This window comes from Telopea speciosissima, chromosome 7 (assembly GCF_018873765.1).
Source record: "Telopea speciosissima isolate NSW1024214 ecotype Mountain lineage chromosome 7, Tspe_v1, whole genome shotgun sequence".
NCBI lineage: Eukaryota > Viridiplantae > Streptophyta > Magnoliopsida > Proteales > Proteaceae > Telopea > Telopea speciosissima.
Window position 1 is genome coordinate 25,081,625 of NC_057922.1, and position 5,135 is coordinate 25,086,759.

Genomic DNA, 5,135 nt, shown 5'->3' on the forward strand with positions numbered 1-5,135 from the left:
TTTGTGGAATCAGTGTTGAATCACTTTGGCACCTTTTTCTTTCTTGTGATTGGGTCAAACATATCTGGGCAGTAGGACCACTTGGGCTAAGGACTGAATTTCTGGCCTTTGACAATTTCCATCACCTCTGTCGGTTTTTTTACTTGCATTTTAAGGCTAATAAATCCCTGTTGAAGTGGGTTTTTAGCACTTTCATTCTGACTTGCTATTTTATATGGAATTCTAGAAATAAATTATTAGCTGAATCCACTCAACCCAATCCCTTAAAGATCATACATGCGGTTTCACAGTGGCTGGCTGACTTAAACCTCACTAATTTTGGATCGGATTACCCTCATAATGTTTGTACCTCTGATATAGTTGTACCCCTCCAATTCCCTTTGTTGCCTTATTGTAATATGCCTGTCTTGATCTGTGCAGGATTCAGTTCACCTGGACTGACCAGGGCAGGGTGGGCCTACATCTTTTTGGTTGATGGCAGGGTTAAGTTTTTTGATGCAGGACAACTGCTTTGTACAGAGGGTGTAGATATCTATGTTTATGTGATCCTTAAAGGTCTCATCCATGCTGCCGGTATTGGGTTGCAGATTAAGGAAATTTGGTGTGACAATAGGTCGATCACTGAATATCTTCCATCTCCAACCAAATGCCCATGGCCATGGCACTTAGTTTCTAAGTTACTTCGTATTTTTTATCTCACCCAAAATGCAAATTTTCATCTTAATATGTGTACTTTTACGGCGGCCCCAGTTAAGATCTTGGCACGCAATGCTTGTATGGACATACTTATGGGTTAACCTTATATAATTTTCTGGTTTCATCAAAAAAAAAAAAAAAAAAAAATCTGTCTTCCATCGGTGCCGCACCATTTTCTCCCCAGATCTGAACCTTTTAATCCTGTTTCAGCTGAAATGAAAGATCATTTTCTTCTATGGTAAGAATAAAATAATTAAAAAGAAAATTTAAAATAAAGACAAAATTTAGGAACTTCCGAATGTCCCTCATTTTTTTTTCAGGGAACTTTCTGTCTTTTGGCTTGTTGTATCATTGGATCATGCATGAATTAAGAGGAAAATCAGAATAAAAAGAAATTCAGAATTAAAGTCCAGAATGGGTAAAAGGATTACTTTTTGAACACATTTTGAAGATGCCAACCCAACAAATTTCCCACTTCTGTAAGATCTCTCCTCCAATTATCCACTCTATCCATCTCTTCCTTGAATCACTCTTCGTGTCTAGCAAATGCCTCTGCTAAGCTCCAACTCTGTTTCCTAACATCAGAGGGATCCACATCATAGAAAACAGGAAGAACAGTCCAACCTATTTTTCTCCTGCAATCCATCATCTTCACCAGCTCATCGAGGCACCAACTTGAAGAAGCATAGTTGTTGGAGAAGACGATGATGGAAACCCTTGATTCTTCTATGGATTTCACCATGGCTGACTTCATACCCTCTGATTTTCTCCTTGAGTTCGTCATCATCGCAGGTCTGGTTGAAGTGCAAGGTTGCAGCAGCCATCCACATAGGAGAAGGAGGAAGAGGAGAGGGTGGGTCTCACATGTGATTAAAAATGAAACAATAGAAGGAGAAAAAAAAAAGGGAAAAGACAAAATATTAGGGTACTTTTGAAAGTTCAATTTTGTTTTGTTCTTGGAACCCGTGAGCAATTAATAACCTTGGGAATAAAGTAAATATTTTCAAAATCAAAACTAGTGGGTGTAAAACATATTTTTAACCTACTTAAGTTGTAATTAATATTTTTATCTAGTAGATCTGCGCAATTTCTCCTTAATTATAATCCAATTTAGGTATCTCAAACAATTTGTGAAAACTTTAGATACCCTAACTATCATTTCTGACCACGATCCTTCGGATTCGTTGTGACATAGATAGTAGAGGCTGTACACATGGTCACATCCTGACGCATGTGCACCGCACACCCGATGGTATCTGTAGAGGATTTTTATCCTGTCATTGACCCTAATAAAAATAATAAAGCAAAACAAATTACCATAAGATATAAAATTCTTTACTCTAATATGATTGACACTAGGATTCTGGACAACATACATACTAACTTCACTGATATGATGACTAGACTAATGGTCTTAAATCTGGACACTTGATATGGGACTAACAATTAATTAATGAAATACATATTTTCTTGAGAAAATTACATGCACCCCCTTATAGTTTGAAACAATATCAAAATGTCCGTCCTAGTTTTACTTTTACAAAAAAACCTCTAATGGCTCACGGTGTTTGTAAACTGTTAGTTTTGTAAGTAAAAAGATCGTTTTGCCCTTTTAGTTCAGTGGCCTATATTAAGTACCAATTTATTTTTTACCCTTCTTGACCTTCTCTCCCAAAACGAAAAACTCCCTAAATGTCACGCCCCCATCCCAACAAGGGATAAAATACATTATAAAGGGTGACTAGGACGACGCGTGTCATCCTACTAAACCGCCCGGATCATTGACACAGTGTCCCAACGCACAGTCAAATCAATATTAACACAATATAATATTAGAACTCGGAAAAAGGAATATTACATTCCAAGGATCAGTAGTATTGCGGAAGCGTATAAATCGAATAGTTACAAGATGTTCAAAGGCTAGATGATAAATACAGTAATTAGTTACATTTTCAATGACCATCTAATAACTATCAAAATGGTATAACAGTAAATATTTCAACATAGGCCTTAGTCCCAAAAGTAAATCAAAAGGGATCAAGTCCCGAATATCCTCACGGCCCGTAGGCACAATCATCGCAATTCACATAGTCCAATGATGCATGCACATGTTAAGTCCATTTTTCCACCTAACAAACAACTAAGTCAATGGCATATGCTATTGTGACAACTCGGGAGACACTGTGGGTCACTTAACTTATCGCCACAATGAAACCTCAATTGTCACGTGGGACCTACGCCGATCGAAGCCTCCAAGACCACTCAGTGGCAGACCCCTGATAACCAATACTACCATGACTGGCCTCTCCCACCTCCACAGAATCCGGTGTACTGATTACCCAACACCTAAACCCCTGTTGGTAAGGGTCATAGCATAAGGGTGTGAAATCCTAGCCACAAATATACTACATGCAAGTCCTATCGTCCCGAGAGGTAATCCGGGCGCATCAACTTTTCATCTGGTTTAGTGCCCGGTTACCAACACGCAGCGCGCATACTGATTCAACATGACATTCAACATAATTTCTTCATAAATATATATAGTATTCGGGGTTCCGGCACCGGTACCCACCGGCACCGAGACCCATCAAAGTACAACATCTCCCATCAACATTATAATAATCATACATAAAAGTATGCAATATGCGCAAACATGCTTAATAATTATAATGATTACATAATATATATAATACAATAATAATATCAAGCCCAAACAACCAAACCCACTCACAATGTATATGCCAAGCACTAAGATTATAAGTTGTCGCCTCGATCAAGCAATAAGCCACAAGATGGATATATTAACCTAAACAAAGAGTAAAATAAGGTTAAACGAGCGAAGGGAAAGGATCTCCAAAAGGTCTCCCATAATCACTTAAGTATAAGGTTTCAGAAACAGAGTGGTTGCAGGAGTGGTTTCATGCCCAAATTCTGCAACCACATGTAAATCCTAGGAAACCAGGGGTTCAGGACAGTTTCAGTCAAGGTCCGTTGCAGATGTGGTTTCATGCCCAAATTCTGCAACCACATGTAAATCCTAGGAAACCAGGGGCTCAGGACAGTTTCAGTCAAGGTCGGTTGCAGATGTGGTTTCTTAGAAAAATGAAACCGCCCATAAATCCGAGCTTTCCAGGGGCCTTCTCAGGGAGGTAATTTCAGGGTGGTTTCTTACAGGTCTGAAACCACATGTAAATCCTCACACCTGCAGGTCCAAAATCTGAAGGATCCCCCTCCAAGGGCTCCATTTTCAAGTGGTTTTAAAGCATAAGAACATCTAGGAAACTCCATCCTAAGCTCATTAGGGTCCTAAGACCTCTCTAGGTCCATTCAATCACAATAGGTTCAAGAGAAGGAACCGAGAAGAACCTAACCTAAAGCATAATAGGGTCCAACCTTAAATTTCTCAAATGGAAATGAGAACCCTTACATTAAAGCTCATAATGGAGTGAAATAACTCCACCATAGCTTAGGCTTTAAGGCTCCATCGACTTCTTAGGTTCCAAGAGAGCTCTAGGTCAATCTCTCCCATTACCCAACCCCTTTTAAAATCCGAAATAGAAGAAGGAAGAAGCTTCATTAGCTTACCTACCCCCAAGATGAGAGAGCTCCACGATTTATGGCTCCAAGAGATGGGGTCTCCACCTTCCACCAAGCTTCTCCACCTTCCTCCTCCTCTTTCTCTCCTCTTTCTCTCTTCCACGGTTTAGGGTAGATGAGAATGATGAAGGAGAAGTAAATGTTCTCTCTCTCCCTCTTGGACTTATTTATAATAAATGGGTATTTGGGGTACCTCTAGTCAAATGGGTCATGAGGCTTAATGGGTCGATCCATTAGTTCTATGTGGGTAAGTGAATGGAATAACCCATCATTGTGTCAATAGGTTAAATGGGCCCTTAGTGAAATGGGCCATACTAGTTAAATGGCTTCTTAAGTTAAATGGGCCTGCCCACAACTTTAATTAGGGAAAAGCCCATTTTTTAGATGGGTTCATATGAGATGGGTATAAGTCCCCAATGTACTCCCCAAAGGTAAGTGGGACCCGAACTTAAAATATTCCCTTCTCTTATGAAATAGCTCGAGCGGTTCGGGCCTGGACCCGCACTTCGAGGTCACCAAGGGAAGAATAAATAATAAGACTTGAGGGCTAGAACTTACTTTTCTCCTGTCATGGTTTATCACCCATGACCCCGAATAACTTCGCCACGGCAATGCCAAGATCATCACTAAACGAATTATCCAACTGAGGTGACGGTTCAGGATGCTCTCTCCTAAACTCCTCGCTTCCCGGGCTGGTACTTGGAGGATAGTCAACGAAGTTGCCGTCAACGAACTTTCCCCACTGACGGTTGAAGAATCTTTCCTCCACAGGCAAACCCGTACTGTGGTCAACGATTCTGTAGCTAGGTTTGACCATCATGGAGAACAGGTCACCAGCATAC